The sequence below is a fragment of the Notamacropus eugenii genome, chromosome 2, assembly GCF_028372415.1.
Source record: "Notamacropus eugenii isolate mMacEug1 chromosome 2, mMacEug1.pri_v2, whole genome shotgun sequence".
NCBI classification, from domain to species: Eukaryota; Metazoa; Chordata; class Mammalia; order Diprotodontia; family Macropodidae; genus Notamacropus; species Notamacropus eugenii.
Genome location: NC_092873.1, coordinates 320,250,177 through 320,268,763, shown reverse-complemented (window position 1 = coordinate 320,268,763; position 18,587 = coordinate 320,250,177). Strand labels below are relative to the sequence as shown.

At 37.1% G+C, this 18,587-nt stretch overlaps 1 protein-coding gene across 1 annotated transcript in view; it reads left to right on the top strand.

Annotated features, from left to right (window-relative positions):
- The window catches only part of CYTH1 (cytohesin 1), a 168,580-nt gene that overhangs the window by 52,300 nt on the left and 97,693 nt on the right, over nt 1-18,587 (top strand). The window lies entirely within an intron of this gene.

Below are 18,587 nucleotides of genomic sequence, written 5' to 3'. Positions count from 1 at the left end.
TAATACAATGTTATGATTTTATACATTATAATTCCAGTCATCTAGAAAGAGATGTTTGGAATTTAGTAGTCTGGTTAATTGAGTTACTACATTTCTATGATACATGAATTTCAAAGGATTAAAATATAATATACTGAAGTCAAGTCAACTAAAGTGCTCACGTTGTGCCAGGCATTGTGCTAAGTCATGGCGATACAAAGAAAGGCAAAAGACAATCTTTGCCTTTAAGGATCTCTCACCCTTTATTGGGGGAAAAATATGCAAACAACTCTGTACATCCAAGTTACATTTAGGGTAGACTGGAGATAATCTCAGAACGAAGGAACTAAAGCACTGAGGGGACTGAAAAAGGACTCTTATAGAAGGTAGAATTTTAGGTGAAACTTGAAGGAAGCCAAGGGAGGCCATTCCAGGCATGAAGGACAGCCAGTGAAAAGGCACAGAGTTAGGAAGATGGTGTCATGTGCAAGGAACAGCAAAAAGGCCAGTGTTACCAGATTTCAAAGTATGTGGAGAGGGTAAAACGTAAGAAGACAGGTGAGGTAGGAAGGGACCAAGTTGTGGAGGATTTTAAAAGCCATGGGAGGATTTTATATTTGATCCTGAACGTTAATAGTGAGTCATTGGAATTTATTGAGGAGTGGGCTGATATCAGACCTATGCTTTTAGGAAATTCACTTTAGCATTTGAGTGGAGGATGGACTTTAGCAGTGAGAAATTTGAGGCAGGGAGACCAACCATAAAGCTGATGTACCATTCCACATATGAGATGATGAGGACCTCTACTGCTAAGATAGATGTATCAGAGAAGAGAAGGGGATGTATAACAAGATGTTGCAAAGGTAGAAACAACAAGGATGCACAAAAGATTTTGAATATATGGGGTGATTAAGAGAGTAAGGAGTTCAGGCTGACTTTTAGGTTAGGAACCTAGGTGACCAAGACGGTGGTAGTGTTTTTGGCCATTAAGGGGTAGGGATTAGGAAAGGGGATGGATTTGGGGGAAATTTAATGAGTTCAGTTTTGTTTATTGAGTTTTAAGATGTCACAGTGAAGAGAGTGCCAGGCCTGGAGTCAGGAAGACTCACTTTCCTGAATTCAAATCTGGCTTTAGATACTTTTTAGTTGTGTGACCCTGTGCAAGTCACTCAACCCTGTTTGCCTCAGTTCCTATAAATCTGTTAAATGATCTGGAGAAGGAAATGGCAAGCCACTTCAATACCTTTGTCAAGAAAACCCCAAATGGGGTCATGAAGATTCAGTCATAATTGAAACAACTCAACAACAAAATGGGACATTCTGTTTGAGATGCCTAATAGGAAGTTGTAGATGCAAGACTGGAGGTCAGCAGAGAGGTTTGGGATTGGATAAATAGATGCAAGAATCGTTTTATAGGGATGATAAATGAATCCATGGGAACTAATGAGATCACCAAGAGGGACAGTATAGAAGGAAAGGAGAAAAGGGCCCAGAACAGAACCTTAGGAGACACCTATAGTTAGCAGGCAGAACTTGGATAAAAACCCAGCAAAGGAGACTGAGCCCTGGAGTCAGGAGGACCTGAGCTCAAATTCAGCCTCAGACAGTCATTGTTTTGAAAGTCAGATATCATTGAACTATTATCAGAAAAATATGGTTATTTTAGCTTTCTGGTTATTCATATTTTGAATTTATGGTATTTTTCTGCATCACCTACTCTCTATGATATAACATGATAATTCTGCCTAAGTTCAAAAGCAAGTGAAGGGGAAAGATATGGATTACATATTAAGTTTAAAAAACATTATCCATTTTCATAAAACTAACTTGAATTCATCACCTAAGTGATTGATGATCATTTGTTTCTTGCTTCCTTTTGGAGTCCTCATCTTTGAACACAGAAATACTAGAGTACCCTAATTTAAGAAAAACTATATGTAAAAGTTTGAACTTGAGAAGAAGATAAAAGAGTGTGATTGTTTACATTGCAAGGTGATTCTTCATTTTATAAAAAAGAGATCATACTTTTCTTTGGATAGCAAGCTCTCTTTTCTCCTCTTTTGTCATTAATTACTTGACAGAGGAGATATGAGTTGCTTTTCATCCAGTTTTAATCAGAAAAATAAAGCTTTTTGGCAATATAGTTTTTATGAGTTAGTTTTTACAGTTAGTTTTGCAAACTATCATGTATAATACTGATAAAGAACTATGGCACTTTAAGGATCAAGATCAAGGGAGAAATTAAGGCAAAAAATCAGGAGCTGATGATTGACTTTTACACAAAATCTATCCTAGTGGTAAACCTAGAAGTCTTGAAGATATCTTCTAGAAATAAACCCATTTTAAAGTATGAATTGAAGCTATATTCCTAATGAGTTTAGATTGCATCTCTGAGCATCTCTGTACCCCATTTGATTCCTTGAAAACTCTTATGGGTTGCCAGTCAGAAAGGATGCAGTTGCATAGGAATGAAATTAATACGTTTAGTATGCATTCTTGTATTGCCAAAATTCAAAGAAACTATTGAGGTTTAAATTAGGTCTTCATTCTTTCATTCAATAAGCTCTTACTGATCCCACCTCTGGTCCTTATTACTTGTGTGACAAGTCACTTAATGTCCCAGATCCTTCATTTCTTCATTTGTAAAAAGATACAGTTGGATGAGATGGTATCTGAGGTCCTCACCAGCTTTATATCTATGATCCTATGGTGGAAATGAAGTCTATGTACTGTGATAAGCACTGAAAAAGCCCTTACCTCTCAAAAGAAACTTTTTCTTCTCTCAAATAGTTTATATTCTTCTGGTGGGGAGCAACATGCACACAGAAGAGTAAATACAAAATGCTCACAAAGTAGTTTCTGGGGATGTGAGGGTGCTAGTTATTAGTATGGAATACTTTGTATCCTGAGAGGAGGTAAACTTACTTAAAGATGTTGATTTTTTAATCGAACTTTGAATAAAGCTAGGAATTTTGTGGGCAAAGGTAAGGAGAGACAGGACATTACAAGCATAGACGGCAGCCTGTGTAAAAGGCAAAGAGATAAGAAATGGAATGTCATGTACAGAAAACAGTTTGGTTGTAATATAAGAGTGTAATAAGTAGGGCAAGGTAAGCTGAAGTGAGATTCTGAAAGTGTTTAAAAATTCAAGCTGCCCTCAAGGAGCTTACAAGCTAATCATGGAGACAACATACATACAAACAAATACATAAAAAGCAAGCTAAATAGGAAATAGTTAACAGAGGGAAGGCACTGGAATTAAGAGGGATTAGCAAAGATTTGTATAAAAGGTGGGATTTTAGTTGAGACTTAAAGGAATACAGGGAAGTCAGAAGGCATAGTTCAGGAGAGAGAGCATTTCAGGCATGGAGGATAGCCAGAAAAAAATATACAGAGCTGAAAGATGTAGTTCATGGAACAGCCAAGGAGACCAATGTCACTGCATTGAAGAGTGTGAGGGGAGTGCAAGGTGTAAGAATACTGGAAAGGTAGGGGTAGGGACTGCTTATTAAGGGCTTTGGATGCCAGAATATTTTGTGGTGTTTATTGAATAGTGCAGTGACATGGTCAGACTTTGTGCTTCAGGAAAATCACTTTGGTTACTGAATGGAGAATGAATCAGGTAAGACCCACCAGCAGGCTACTGCAAAAGTCTAGTCATGACATGATGAGAATCTGCACTAGAGTGGTAGAAGTGTCAGAGGAGGGGACATATGTGAGAAATGTTGCAGAAATGGAATCATTGCCCTTGACAAATGGAGGTGAGTGATAGTGAGGAGTTGGGGTTGCAAGCCTGAGGGACTGGGAGGATGATGTTGCCCTCTACACTCATAGAGAAAGTAGCAGTGGGGGTGGGAGTAGGGAGAGTTTAGAGGGAAAGAGAATGAGTTTAGTTTTGGACATGTTGAGTTTAAGATGTTTATTGGATATCTAGTTGGAGTTTTGAGGCAACTGGAGAAGTGAGATTGGAGATCAGCAGAGAGGTTGGGTCAGGATAGATAGATTTGAGAATCCTTAACATAGAAATGATAATTAAATCCTTGGAAGATGATGAGATCATCAAGTGAAGTAGTGGAGAGGGAGAAGGGAAGAGAAGAGGGCCCAGGACAAAATCATAAGAGACACCTTTGGTTAGAGGTTGTGATCTAGATGAAAATCCAGCAAAAAAAAAGAATGAGAAGGATTGGTCAGTTAGAAGGAGATCCAGGAGGGAATGGTGTCGTGAGAATCTAGTAAGAAAAGAGTATCTGAGAGAAGAGAGTGGTCAACAGGCTTTAGAGAGGTCAAGGAGAATGAGGATTGGGAAAAGACCACTGGATTTTTGGAGATAACAGTTTCAGTGGAATGATAAGGTTGGAAGCAAGATTGTAAAGTTTAAGAGGAGAATTAAAGGAGAGAAAGTGGATGACTTTTTCAAGGACTTTAGCTACAAATAGGGCAGAAGAGATATAGAATGATATTTAGTGGGATTGGAAGGATCAGGTAAGGGTTTTTTTCAGGATGAGGGAGAATGGGTATGTCTCTTTAAGAGTCAAACAAAAGCGTTTGTATTTTTTGGTAAGAGGGCGATACTGAAGTTCTCAAGGGGAGTGATCTATGGTCAGATCTGTGCTTTAGTAATAGCAGTTTATTGGCTGTTTAAAGGATAGATTGGAGAGGGTAGAAGATGCAAAATGGGAGACTAAGGAGTTTTTTGCAGTAGTTCAGATGGCAGGTAAGGAAGGCTTGGGCTAGAGTTGTGACTGTGTGAGCAGAGAGAAGGGTATAGATAAAAGAGAAGTGGAGGTGGCAACTAATTTCATATGAAAAATAAAGAAAGAAGTGAGAATGGTTCTGAGATTTTCTGTGGTGATGCCCTCAGCAAAAGTAGGGAAGGAGGAGATGGTCAGTTTTGGGGAAGACTTTCATTTTAGACATTGAATTTCAGGTGCCTGTAGGACACTGAAAGGGAGATTTACCTCAGTGGTGATAGAAGACTGGAGATTAGGAGAGAGAAACCCTATATGCAGGTTTAGGGATCATCTACGTAGATCGAATTGAACATATGGAAGCTGATATCACCAAAAAAAGCTATGGGAAAGAAGAGAAGTGGTCTCTAGACAAGCGGTCCAACTTGGATAATGATTCAGCAGACAAGACTGAGAAAGGACAAGGTAAATCAAGAACCAGGAGAAAGTAGAGTCATGAAAATATCGGGAAAAGGAGGCAGGCACCACTGTCAAATGCTTCAGAGAAATCAAGAAGGATGATGCCTGAGAAAAAGCCATTGGAGTTAGCAATTAAGAGATCATTAATAACATTGGAAAGGGCAGTTTCATTGAAATGGTAATCTGAAACCAGATTGCAAGAAATGAATAGAGCAAGGGACAGAGTTTGGCAGTAAAAGAGCAAGGGACAGAGTTTGGCAGTAAAAAGGAGGAGAAATATTATGTGATAATTTGATGAGGTTGGCAGGGTCAGTTGATGGGGAAAGATCAAGCCTCATTTGTGGGCAGCAGGAGAGGAGGAAGTAGATGAGTAATAAGAGTTAAATATCTATGTTATAGGTTTGTGCAGTGCTGTGCATATATTTTATCCTTACAACATCCTTGTGAAGTAGGTGCTGTTAGTAACCCCATTTTACAGAAAAGGAAACAGAAGTAGAGAGAAATTAAATGACTTGTCTGAGGTTATACAGTAAAGATTTGTTCTCCTACTTTCATATAGAGAGAGGGAAAAAATCAAGGTTACAATGTTAACCTCGACTACCTGTTCCTCTGAGCAAAGAAGAGATTATGGGAGAAGGAGAAAGATATTTGATATATAGAAATGGGAGGACAGAAGCGTATGTTGTATGGCCTTTATTTTCTTAGTGAAGTATGAGAATGTCTTCTACTGAGAGGGAAGAAGGTAGGGATGATGTATGTTTGAGAAGAGGTTTGAAATGGGTCTCCTTTATGACTCTCGTCTCTGATTCTGTATTTATCTTGTCTCTTTTAAACATTTTACTGATATATTCTATTTTTATGCCACCTTCGTTTCCCAGTATGTCTTTTTTCCATCTCTCTCCCAGAGAACCATCCATAAGACCATAGATTTAGAGCTGGAAGGGACAAGAAACCTTAGAGGTCATCAAGTCCAACTTCTGCATTTTACAGATGAAGAAATTGAGACCTAAAGAGGTTAAGTTACTTATCAGGGGTTGTACTTCAAATGTCTAAGGGAGCATTTGAACTCCAAGTAGATGAGGAAAATGCAGTGAATATAGTTTACCTAGATGTTAATTGCTAACATCTCATTCTTTTCTTGTGTGGAAAATGAAAAGATGTGGATTGGACAATAATAGAATTAGATGGATTCAGAATTTGTTGGCTGGCAGAACTCAAAGTTGTTCATAGTTCAGTGTCAATGAAGCAGGGAGTCTCCAGTGGAGTAACTCAGAGAGTGACCTTCTCCCTGTACTATTTAACATTGTTATCAGTGCATTGAATTAAAGGCATAAATGATCAAATTTTCAAAAACGGGAGAGAGAATTAACACAATTAGATAACAGGACCCAAAAGTCTTTTAACAGGCTAGAGCATTGGGCTAAACCTAATAAGATGATTTTAAATAGGGTACCCAAAAATCAGTTTTACAAGTGTAAGATAGGGGAGATAGACAACAATTTGAAAAAGATTTTGAAATTGTGATAAAGTAGTGGAAAAAGCTAATGTGTTCTTGGACAGCATTAAGAGGGGCTTAGTGACCAGGAATAGGAAGGCAGTAGTCCCACGTTGCACTTAGTTCTAGTCAGAGTTTATCTGGAGTATTGTGTTCAGTTCTGAGTGCCACAGTTTAAGGACACTGATAAGTAGTTGCTGAGTGTTAAAAGGAGGGCAACCAGTGTGGTGAAGAGCCTTGAATTTCTATCATTTGAGGATTGGTTGAAAGAACTGGACTTAGCTATCATGTGGAGGAGGGTGAGGCTTGTTCTCTTTGGCCCCGAGCATAGAAGCAAAATGTGTAGAAGTTGCAGAGACCCTGATTTAGGTTTGATATTACAATTACTAACAATGTGAGTTTTCCAAAAGTAGAATAGACTAGAGAGGTGATGGGTTCCCCTTTCTGAAAAGTGATTAGGCAGCAGCTGGATGAACATTTGTCAGGTAGGTTGTGATGGGGTAGGTCCTTTTTGGTATGAGTTGGACTAAATGACTGCTGAGGTCCCCTCTAGCTCTTGAGCTTTTTATAACTTTTTTGTAACTCCCAGAGCCAGGGGCAAGCCTGAATGTGAAATTGGAGTAGAAATCTCACCTCTGTGATGGGTGTCACCTGTATTCTTGTAAAGGACTTAAACTATTTTTGCTGGACTTCATGGGTCAAACTTGTCTATTTATGTAACTTATGTAACTTTCTGTAGAAAAGTGTTTGACACACAGAGAAGCAGTTTGAGTTAGAACTGAATATATTCATGCATATATTTTCTAAAACTGCTGATGTTAAAGGACTTCAAATTAGATCTGATTCAGATTACTGTAATTGGAAATCAAAGATTTGGGGGTTTACCACCCTTTTGCTTCAGAGAAGTCACTGTACTTATTTTGGCTTTGGTTTGATTTTCTTTACATGGGAGGTAATATCTGTTTCCCAGTTATTATAAAAGTACATCTTGCTTATTACTGTTACTTTAAGTAATTTTAAAAAACAGTTTAATATCTGCCTTTTTGGATAAGAATTTTCCCCCATCGTTTTAAAATATGTTGATTTGTGCTAGAGAGCTGCTTTCTTTATATATTGCTATTGACTCTTTAGGCATGCTTTTTAGAATTTTGTAGGGAGGATATATGTATATATAAATATATAGAAATGTGTATATATATGTTGCACTTTCACTCAGTATTGTATTCTGTTGTGTATTTTTCCCTTGTCTTCAAGAAAACTCTCTTTTAATACTTCCATCATGATTATAAAATTTTCATGCCAAAGTAAATTAATTTCCTTTATTGAAACGGTTGGTTAGTAGATGAAGGGAATGCTGTAGACCAGAGGTTCTTAACCTTTTTTTGTATCATGGTCATCTTTGGCACTCTAGTGTCACCTTTGGACTCCTTTTCAGAATAGTATTTTAAATAAATAAAATAAAATATGTAGTTACAAAGGAAACCAATTATATTGAAATAATTATTTTAAAATATACACATATATATATTTAAAACATCAGTTCACTGGCCCCAAATTAAGAACCCTTTCTTTAAAGATAGTATATTTTGAGTTGAGCAAGGTAGTTGACAATATCTTAAATTCTCTGTAATGGATGAAGTGTTGAACTTGCAATCAGAAAGATCTGGGTTTCAAATCTGCTTCAGATGCTTAATAGCTGTGTGATCCTGGGCAAGTCGCTTAGCTTCTCTTGGCTTTAGTTGTTCATGATAAACTGAGATTGGAATTAGTGACCTCTAAGAATTCTACATCTGTGATCCTATGATCGTATTCTTAAGGAGAAGATGGAGAAGTGTAGCATGGATGATGGTACTGTTAGGAATATTCATTGTTGATTCACTATCTTTGCTTAAAAAATATTGACAAATGTATTGTCATTAGTTGTGAAGGGAGGCCCCTAGTGGGATGCCAAAGGGATCTGATCTTGACCTTTCCTTGCAGAGCATTAACATCAACAACTCGGATAAAGACATAGAAGTCATGCTTACAAATTTCATAGAGATAATGAGGGACTGTCAAATGAGAACCCAGTCCTTATGAGCATGTGCAGCTTACTAAAAGCATTTATTGCCTTCTCACTTGAATGCAGCTAGACAGGAAAAGAAAAAAAGGTCTCATCATGCTTAGAAGCCAGTTGAAAAACCTTTCCTTACCACATGTATAGTAGACTAGAAACAGTCACAAAATCTCTATGCATGCTCCATGCTTGAGGACTGTCTCAAACTAAGGTGATATATGATCATGAACACTAGGCTTTGTTTCATTGGCCCTGTGATATAAATCTCCCATAGATAGGAGGAATGCCTCATAGTACGTTGGAAGACTGAATCAAGTTGTAAACTCTCTATCATTAGAAGTCTTTCAGTATAGTCTGGATGACTTTTACCTTCGAGTCAGTCAATAAATATTTATTAAGCACCTGCTAAGTGTCAGGCACAGTACTATGCACTGGGGATACATAAAGAGGCAAAAGACAGTTCCTGCTCTCAAGGAGCTCACAATCTCATGGGAAGGACAAGCAAATGACTATGTAAAAACAAGGTATATACAGGATAAATAGGAAATAATACACAGAAGGAAACCATTGGAATTAAAAGAATTTGGGAAGGGCTTTCTATGGAAGATGAGATTTTAGTTGAGACTTGAAGGAAGCCTAGGAAGTAAGGAGATAGAGAGGATGCTAAGCATGGGGGATAGCCAGAGAAAATGCTCAGCGCTGAGAGATGGTGTCTTGTTTGGGGAGCATCAAGAAAGTCAGCTTCATTTGATTAAAGGAGTTGTGGCAGAGAGTAAGGCAAAAGAATACTAGAAAGGTTGGAGGGGACTGCTAGGTTATGAAGGGTTTTGAATGTCAAAAAGGATTTTTATTTAGTCCTGAGATGATAAAGAGCCACTGGAATATATTGGGTGGGGTATGTGTGTGTGTGTGTGTGTGTGTGTGTGTGTGTGTGTTTTCGTTCACATGGTTGGACCTTTGCTTTAGGAAAAATGACTTTGGCAATTGAATAGAATGCAGATTGGAGTAGGGAGAGACTTGAGACAGATAGACCCCCACCGCCAGGTTATTGTAATAATCCAGGTATGAAGTGATGAGGGTCTTGGTGCATAAGGATAGTGGCAGATCAGAAGAGAGATGGGGCTTATTCAGTAGACATTGCAAAGGTAAAATTGACAGGCCTGGGCAATACGTTAGATATGTGGGCTATGAGAATGAGGAGGATGAAACTCAGGCTGCAAGCCTGAAGGACTGGAAAGATAATGTTGCCCTCTACAGTCATAGGGAAGGGGTGGGGGGAAGATAATGAGTCCAATTTTGGACATGTTGAGTTTAATATGTCTGAAAGGCAGTTGGAGATCAGGTCATCAGAGAGACAGGATATGTATGAGAAGGAACACAAGCCTTGGCCAGCCTCTCTCTTTCCCCTCCCCTTGTGGAAGGACTCCAGGACTCTTGACTGACTGATTGAGGGAGCCTGGGACATGGATTTTCCCTGTCCCTTACTCCATTGCCATAAACTGAAGTGGTAAGGTCTAAAGTTTTGATTTCCACACCCCTTGTCCTGACCTTGGTCTGGACCACCTGGTTGCAGAGGACATGATTCTAGTGATGATGTGTTTTGAATATGACTGCTAACTCAACCTGGGTACTCTGGCTGCTGACCAGGGTATCTAGGTTCCAGGTGTGGAGGAAAGTGAAACCTTTTATGGGAGAAGATGCTGGAGTGTATTTGTTGAATGAGGCCTACTTTTGGAAACATAAATGTCAAGGGGTCCATTGGGCTTTTTCTACTGCGCCCCAGAAACCTCTTCATCCTGGAAACTCACTCTAGTCCTGGAATTTATGCAATGAAAATACCTTCCACCCTTGCCATCCATTCCCTTTGGTCGGAATGAACTTCCCAGAACTTCTATGTCTCCTTCCTTTTCTGGCTGCATTATAGGTTTTTCTCTATCATCACCATGTCAGGTACCTTGATCTTCCCCCTGCATCCCTCCTTCCCCATAAATACCTTTTACAACTTCCTTTTATATGTTGTCTTCCTCCATTAGAATGAACTTCTTGAAGGCAAGGACTGTTTTTATTACTGCTTGTATTTGTATTCTCAAACATTTAGTGTTTAGCATTTGATAGGTTAATAAATGCCTGTTGACTGACTGAATGAGTGACTCCATCTTCTTGTATTGCTTGCTCATGGGTTGTTTTGTTTTCTACAGCAGTTCTTATTATAGCATGTCCATGGGTAAAGCAACTATAATGAATACAGATATATGAAATTATCAGTGAGGTTGTTTCCTACTATTAACTCAAGTAATTTAGGGTTGATTTTACTGTTTAAGATTTGAATTAATTTCTCTTAAGTATGGGAAGAAGCATGAGATGTGAGAGGGTGAAATTGAAGAGAACATCTTTAACCTTATTCCTCATATATAACACGAAAAAGAAATTTCAATTCATCAGCAAAAATTTCCAAGTTATAAATCCTTCAGAAATAAACCTGTTTCTCCTTGTAGCCAGTGGAGGGCAGTGCAGATTGAACTTTCAGTATGTCACTGCTTAGTATGCATTGCTCAGTATGATCTCTACATTAACAGTGGCTAAGGGTGGTTAGAAGAGGGAAAGAGAGGAAAGGTTTAGTGTTGGTGTAAGTTTCATGTCAGTTTTATGTTTTTTCATTCCCTCATCTTCTCTTTATACTGCTCAGGTTCTGTGAAAGAGGATGTTTGTTTCCTTTTAAATTTAACATCAGCATAATGATGATTTTCCAAACTACTGGTGACATTATCAAGTGCTCTTAACATAGCACCAGTGAATTTGTTTTTTTTAAATATTTTGACAACTATTCCAGTATAACTGGTTTCCTTTGTGATGCTATATATTTTATTTTATGCATTTAAAAACATTATTCTGAGAAAGGGGAACATAAGCTTCCCCAGAGTGCCAAAGAGGTCTATGATAAAGAAAAGATTAAGAACCATGCTCTAGACGTTCCCATTAGAAACATAGCAAGGGTTTAGCCACTACTGTGGTACTGTTGAGTATAATCCTAAAGGAAGGAAGTATTAAATTAATTTAATATGACTTTAGAGGGTAGAACTAAGGCTAGTGGGAGGAATTAAGAAGAAGGTAGAATTGTGACATATTGTAAGGAAACAATATCTAGCAATTAGATTCATTTCAGAGTGGAATAGGCTGCCTTAGCGGGTAATGACTTCCTAATCATTAGAGATATTTAAGTGGAAGTTGTTCATAGACTAGATTGCTTCTTAGGTCCCTGCAAGCTCTGTGACTTTAACTCTAATTTCATTACATGATGCATCATTCCCATCGTCACTGTTTCAGTGCATGAATACACACACACAATCCTATTGTTGTTACAGAAGTTTCTAGAATTATGTGTGGAGGTGAGTGGTTATTATTAATGTTGAAAGATATGTAGTGTTGTCAGAAGCAGGTTATATCACAAGAGCTTGATGTAGTGATGATGTGGGTATGAATGGTTCATCTTGCTTCTGCCTTTGTCTAATTTTGTATAGTATGCAATGAAAATTTCTTTCCAGAGAGTAGATTACAATTCAGAGGTGTTGAGGTACAGTAGAGGAGGCACTACATTCAAATCTCAGTTCTCCAGTTTAGTACTTTGTGTGACCTTAGACAAATCATTTAACCTCTTTGGGCCTCATTTTCCTTATCTGAAAAATGAGGGCACTGGACCTCTATGATGCTTTCTAGCACTAATCATATGAATATATATAAGTCTAGGGAAAACTCAGAGGGAAGAAACAGAAGATAAATCTTTTAATTCTGACTAGAACTGTGATCCCTTGATTCTTAGTCCAATGCTCTTTTCTTACTGTATCATACCAACAGGTGCAAGTTTTTCTTTTGGTTCTGAGCTGACCTGATCCAAAGAGGAAAGCTGTATGGAAATGAGATAAGGATGTCAGAATGGTTGAGCAGAAAAAACAATAGGTTATGAGAAACATTGGTTCTGAGCCCAGCTCTGCCCTTGAGTTCCGTGTATGACCTTAGTCAAGTTAAAAAAAAAATCTTTCTGGGCCTCCATTTTCTTTTCAGTAAAATGATAGGGTTGAATGAGATGATTTTTAAGATATCTTCTCCCACTACGGGAACAGGCCCAAGTTGGAAGTTGAGGACCTCTGCTTGCTTTAGCTGCAGTAGCACTCTATCTTTCCACTGTTATAATTTTTCTCAGTTTTCTGAATGTGTTGCACCTTTGAAGAAGATTTGTAATTTAGTGTAATAGAAATTTGTTTATGCATAATCTGTGTATTGATGACACAGCAAATATATTTTTTTCCTCCCAAAGCAAATTGAGATAGTGATTTGATAAGAAATCCGTTTACCACTTCCATTCATTCTCTCTAATGGCATTTTCACAATACTGAATTATCATTGTTTATTTCTACTTTTTTAAGTTTGTAAAATTTAGATGATCTTTCAAAAGAGAGGGAATGCCACAAATATATAAGCTTCCATTTTTATGTCACTCACTTAAAAGTTATCTGCCTGAGATCTAGATAATTTTCTTAGTTTTATGACACTAGAATTTTTCAAACTTAGAGACTTGCAAGATTATCTAATAAAATCAATTTTGTGTCACTTGAAATAACAAGTGTATTCAAATAGTCCTATATACTCTTTTTGAGATCTTTGCCATTGAACCTCCTTATAATACAATTTGATCAATAGGGCCCTAAATGAAAAAGAATGGGAGAGGGAGAAGACTGTCTATGTATTCTCCAAGATAGATAACATGCTCTCTTTCTAATTAGAGGTTGTAGTGTAAGTTGAGTAAAATTTGAGCTAAGTAAAAAATAAAAAAGTTAATTTGAGTTAAATAAAAGTTAAGTAAATTTAAATTTGTAGATATCACCGAGAATTGTTGGGATGGCTCTGGATGGGTGAATATCTTATTCAAAAGAAGCAGACTAGATAAAAAGTGGGTGAGGGTAGCTTTGTGTATTAGAAAGGTATACTTGGGTGTGTTCATCCTTCATTGCTGAGGAAGACCATGCCATCAGAGAAATAATGATATGACTTGCATTTGACTTTGTTTTGAGTGAGGGAGGGCTGTGCAGGTCACCAACCTTACTTCTCCTCCAGAGCCATCTGAATCCAGTGACCAGATATTCATCCAGATGCCTGGAGATGACCCAGGATGAGGCAGTTGGGTTTAAGTGACTTGCCCAAGGTCACACAGCTAGTGAGTATCAAGTGTCTGAGGTGAGAACTGAATTCAGGTCCTCCTGATTCCTACACTGGTGCTCTATCCACTGCACCACGTGCATAGGTATATTTATGAAACGGAGAAGTAACCAATGGTCTAAATGCTACAAGAGAAATCAGCCTAATAGGGATGAGAGATGCTCAAGCATGAAATTCTGGAGATATAAAGGAAACTATTTCAGTGATTAGGAAAAATATAATTTGTCTGTAAAGTCAAGCATGGATGTATAAGAACTCACCATCCAATTTATATTTGAAAAGGAAATGTATGGAACATAGAAGCAAGATCTGCTAATGGGATAAATAAGAGTATGGCACAATCCTGTAAAAAGGGTCAGGAATGTTAAAGCTCAGAAAGATGTGAAGCAACCAAGGGGAAGCTAAGACAACAAAAAAGATTTTTAAGTATTTCAAGGGGAAAAGGATGAAAGAAGGGATAGGATTTCTGCCTGGGGTGGATAGGATGCTGAATACTGACAAAATAGAGATGACAAAATGCTTAATTCTTATTTTGCTTCTGTTTTCTCTTCCAAAGGAAATGATCTTTATATTGAAAATGGCAAAACAAAAAAATGACTAAAGAGGAGACACTACCTAAGATAAGTAAGGAGATAGAGAGAAAAAAAATCCATTCAGTTTTCTTTAATGAATTTCATTCAGGTCACCTGACTCAGATGAACTACCTCCTTGGGTAATGAAACAACTGGCAGATGTAATTGCTGAGCCACTGTCATGATATTGGAAAGAACCTGGAAAACTGAAGATTGGAGAAGGGCAAATGTTCTAGTTTTTCAAAGGAGGGAAGAGAATAATAGGGTCTGTAAACTATAAGTTAGTGAGTTTGACTTGAATTCTTAAGGGAAATTCTATAATGGAACCTTAAAGAGACAGTTGGCAAATATCTGGAAAAGAAGTAATGGTCAAAAAGAAGCAGCACCTCAAGAACAAGCCATGCCAGAATAACTTCATTCCTCCTTTTTGACAGGATTACGAAGCAACTAGATAACGTGGATATAGTTGACTTAGATGTTAGCAAAGGTTTTGCTGTCGTTGCTAATGTAATTGTATAATGCTGATGTAAACTGCATAATTGTGAAGGTAATATGCTAATCATGATTGCTATATCATATGCTAATCTAATCTATCTGATTTTCCTATCATGCCTAATTCAGTTGTGGAGAAGATGGAGAGATGTGGACCAGAGAATAATATAATTATATATGGTTTTGGAACTGGTTGGATGGACAAACTTAGAATTGTTGTGGATGATCTGTTGTCAGTAAGACAGATATTCTCTGGTAGAGATCCGTTTTTGACTCTGCTAATTAACATTTTATCAGTGACTCGGACAAAAGCATAAATGCTTTGTTCTTTTGTCCCCCTTCCTCCTCCTCCCCCCCCCCCCCGCTACAATTAAACGCAGATATATTTGTATAAAGCTATTGATATATACATTCATATATACACATACATACATATATGTATATGTATGTATACACACAGTAGAAGAAATAATTAAAGGAAATTGTCCTGTAGCATTAGAACAAGGGAGGAAAGTAGAAATATGTATCTGTATGTATGTATGCATGTGTGTATAAATATATACTTATGTATACACATACATGTATGTGTGTATATATACACATATATTACATGTACATACACACATATGTATATATGCACACATACTTTCCCTAAGAGATTCTACTCCTAATCTTTGTTTTTATGTTTGTGCATATCTCTTATTTCCTATCCCTCTTGACTCATCTACTTTACTTCTACCCACTACCTTGCTCTCTTATTACTTAACCTACCCCCCCTTACAGAGATCCCTCCCTTATCCTTCCATTTCCATAAATCTAAACACCCTTCTATATGCCTCTTTAACCTATTCCCTCACTCTCCCCTCCAAAGATCCCTCCCTTATCCTCTCCCTGCTCCTTAACCCCTTAGTGTTTTATTTCTTTATGAATTTAGAAAACTTTTATACTCTTCTCGATATATGTGTACTGTTTCCTTTTGAACCCATTCCCAATGAAAATAGGTTTCCAGAACTAACAGTGCTCCTCCCCCATCTAATTCCTCTGTATCAGTTCTTCCTTTCATGTCTCATTTGTGTAATTACTCTTTTTAGCTGTTCCTGAATGATTTTACTTTTTGAAGTCATATCATGCCCAGTCTTTCTTATGAACTACCCAGTTACTAATTACAATCTTAGACATATGTTTTACATTTTACTTATATAAAAAGTAAGCACTTGGTTCTTATTGAGTCCCTTATAATTGATCTTTGGTACTTACCTCAGGTTTCTCTTGGCTCTTGTGTGTCAAATATTTTATTAATTTCAGTTTTTTTAACAAAAGTTATGAAAGTCTGAAAATTCATTAAATGTCCATTTTTTTTTTCATTCAGAATTATGCTCAGCCTTGCTGGGAATGATATTTTCAGCCAGAAGCCCAGTTCTTCTGCTGTCTGATAGTGTTCTAAGACCTGAAGTCTTTTAGTGTCACCACTGCTAGGTCTTGTGTGATCCTAATTGTGGTACCACCATATGTAAGTTGTTTTTTTCTTGTTGCTCATAATATTTATCCTTGAGGTGGTGGTTTTGGAATTTGACTATAGTATTCCTGTGGGTTTTTCTTGTAGGATCTCTTTCAGGTGGTAATTGGGGGATTTTTTTTTCTATTTCTGCTTTCCTCCTTTGTTCTAATGCTGCAGGACAATTTTTAAAAATTATTTCTTGTATTATTGTATCAAGATTTATATATATTTTTTGATCATAGCTTTCAGGTAGTCTGATTATTCTTATGTTTTCTCTTCTTGATCTGTTCAACAGATCAGTTGTTTTTCTGATGAGATATTTCATATCTCTTATTTTTCATTTATATTTTGTTTTATTATTTCTTGATCTCTTATAACTTCACTGGCTTCCCCTTGCCCAATTCTAATTTTCAAGGTGTCATTTTCTTCCTAAAGATTCTAGGTCTCCTTTTCTAATTGGTTGGCTTTCCTTTCATAATCTTCTTTTTTCTTGGATTGTTCTTTTTTAGTTTTTCCTCAATCTCATTTGATTTTTAAAGACTTTTTAAAGTTCTTCTGTGAATTCTTTTTGGGCAAGTGACTATTTGACATTATTCTTTGGGGTAAAAGAGGGTTTCTTTGCTTCATTATCCCTTCTGAAGATGAACCCTGGTCTTCTCTACTCCCATAGTAGCTCTGTATGATTGAAATCTTTCTCCTTTGCCTGTGCTTTTTCTTTTAATAGCTTTATTTTTGTTATCACCTCTAGTCCTGGAGTATGGGGGATGGTGCCTCTGTCCTCGTATTCTCCTTCAGTTCTCCTCTCTGACCTTGAAACCAAACCAAGACCTCTGACCTCCTCTAGTGCCCACAGACAGTATTGTCTCTGCCCCACTGTGTCTGCACTCACCAGGCATGTGTTTTCTGCAAAGGAGGGAGAGGAAAGAGATTGAAAGGGAAATATCTTTTCGTATTTCTTTTTTGTGTCCAAGCATAGTCATTATAATTATGAAGCTTTCATTTTTGATTATGGTGGTATTCTTTCTGTTTTCATTGTCTATGTGGTTTTCCTGGTTCTGCTTACTTCTCTTTGCATCAATTCATATAAATCCCCTTCTCTCTGTAATTATATGCATCAGATGTACCAAATCTGTAGAAGCAGATTATGCATCAGAGGTACCAATCTGTAGAAGCAGATTATGCATCAGAGGTACCAATCTGTAGAAGTAGATTAAAATGTAATTGGGAAATGTTTAACAAAATAAATAAAAATACAATACAACATAGAGAATGTTAATTTGAGGTTTTCTGAGTCAATATGAGGCCTACAGGGATCACTTTCTATTTGAATTTGACAATGGAGATGTATATTACAATTTATTCATTCCAGGTTTTTGCTGTTTTAGCATTTATAGGACCTTTTTTTTGGACATTGACCTACTTTGAGTAAATTCCTTGCAATGGACTCTCTGGGTCAAAGAAAAGGGACATTTGACCACATTCTTTTTTACCTTCCATTTACATTGTATATATCTTTTATATAAAGTTTTTTACATGTTGTCTCCCTCATTCCGAGGGGAATTCCTTGAGAGAAGGTGCTGTGTTTTTGCTCTCATGTACCCTGGTGCTTAGCACAGTGCCCGGTGCATAGTTGTCACTTAAATGTTTATTTACTGACTGCCCAACAGCCTAGTCTTGAACATTGTACATTCCTCCAGCTATTTAAATTGCCCCTTATTTCTTTAAAGGGCACTTTGTAATTACGTAAATATATATATATGTATATACATACATACATACATACATACATATATGTACTATATACACATATATTATAATTTGGAAGATGGATTTCCAGGTTATTTTATGCATTTTATAGTTTCTTTTCTTTTTTTTTTTTTTTTACTGGATTTCCCTTTCTCCTATTGCCTTCTGGATTTTGTTGCTATTGCATACAAATGCTGTTGATTTTTGTTGGTTAATTTTTTCTTGCAACCTTGTTGAAGCTACTAATTGTTGATGAGTAACTTTGCTGATTCGCCCAAATTTGCTTAGTAAAGTATCATGTCATCAGCAAATGGGGATCATTTTGTTTCCTCTTTTCTTACTTTTTTGCCTTTAATTTTTTTCTTTTCTCTTACTGCTATCACTAGCATTT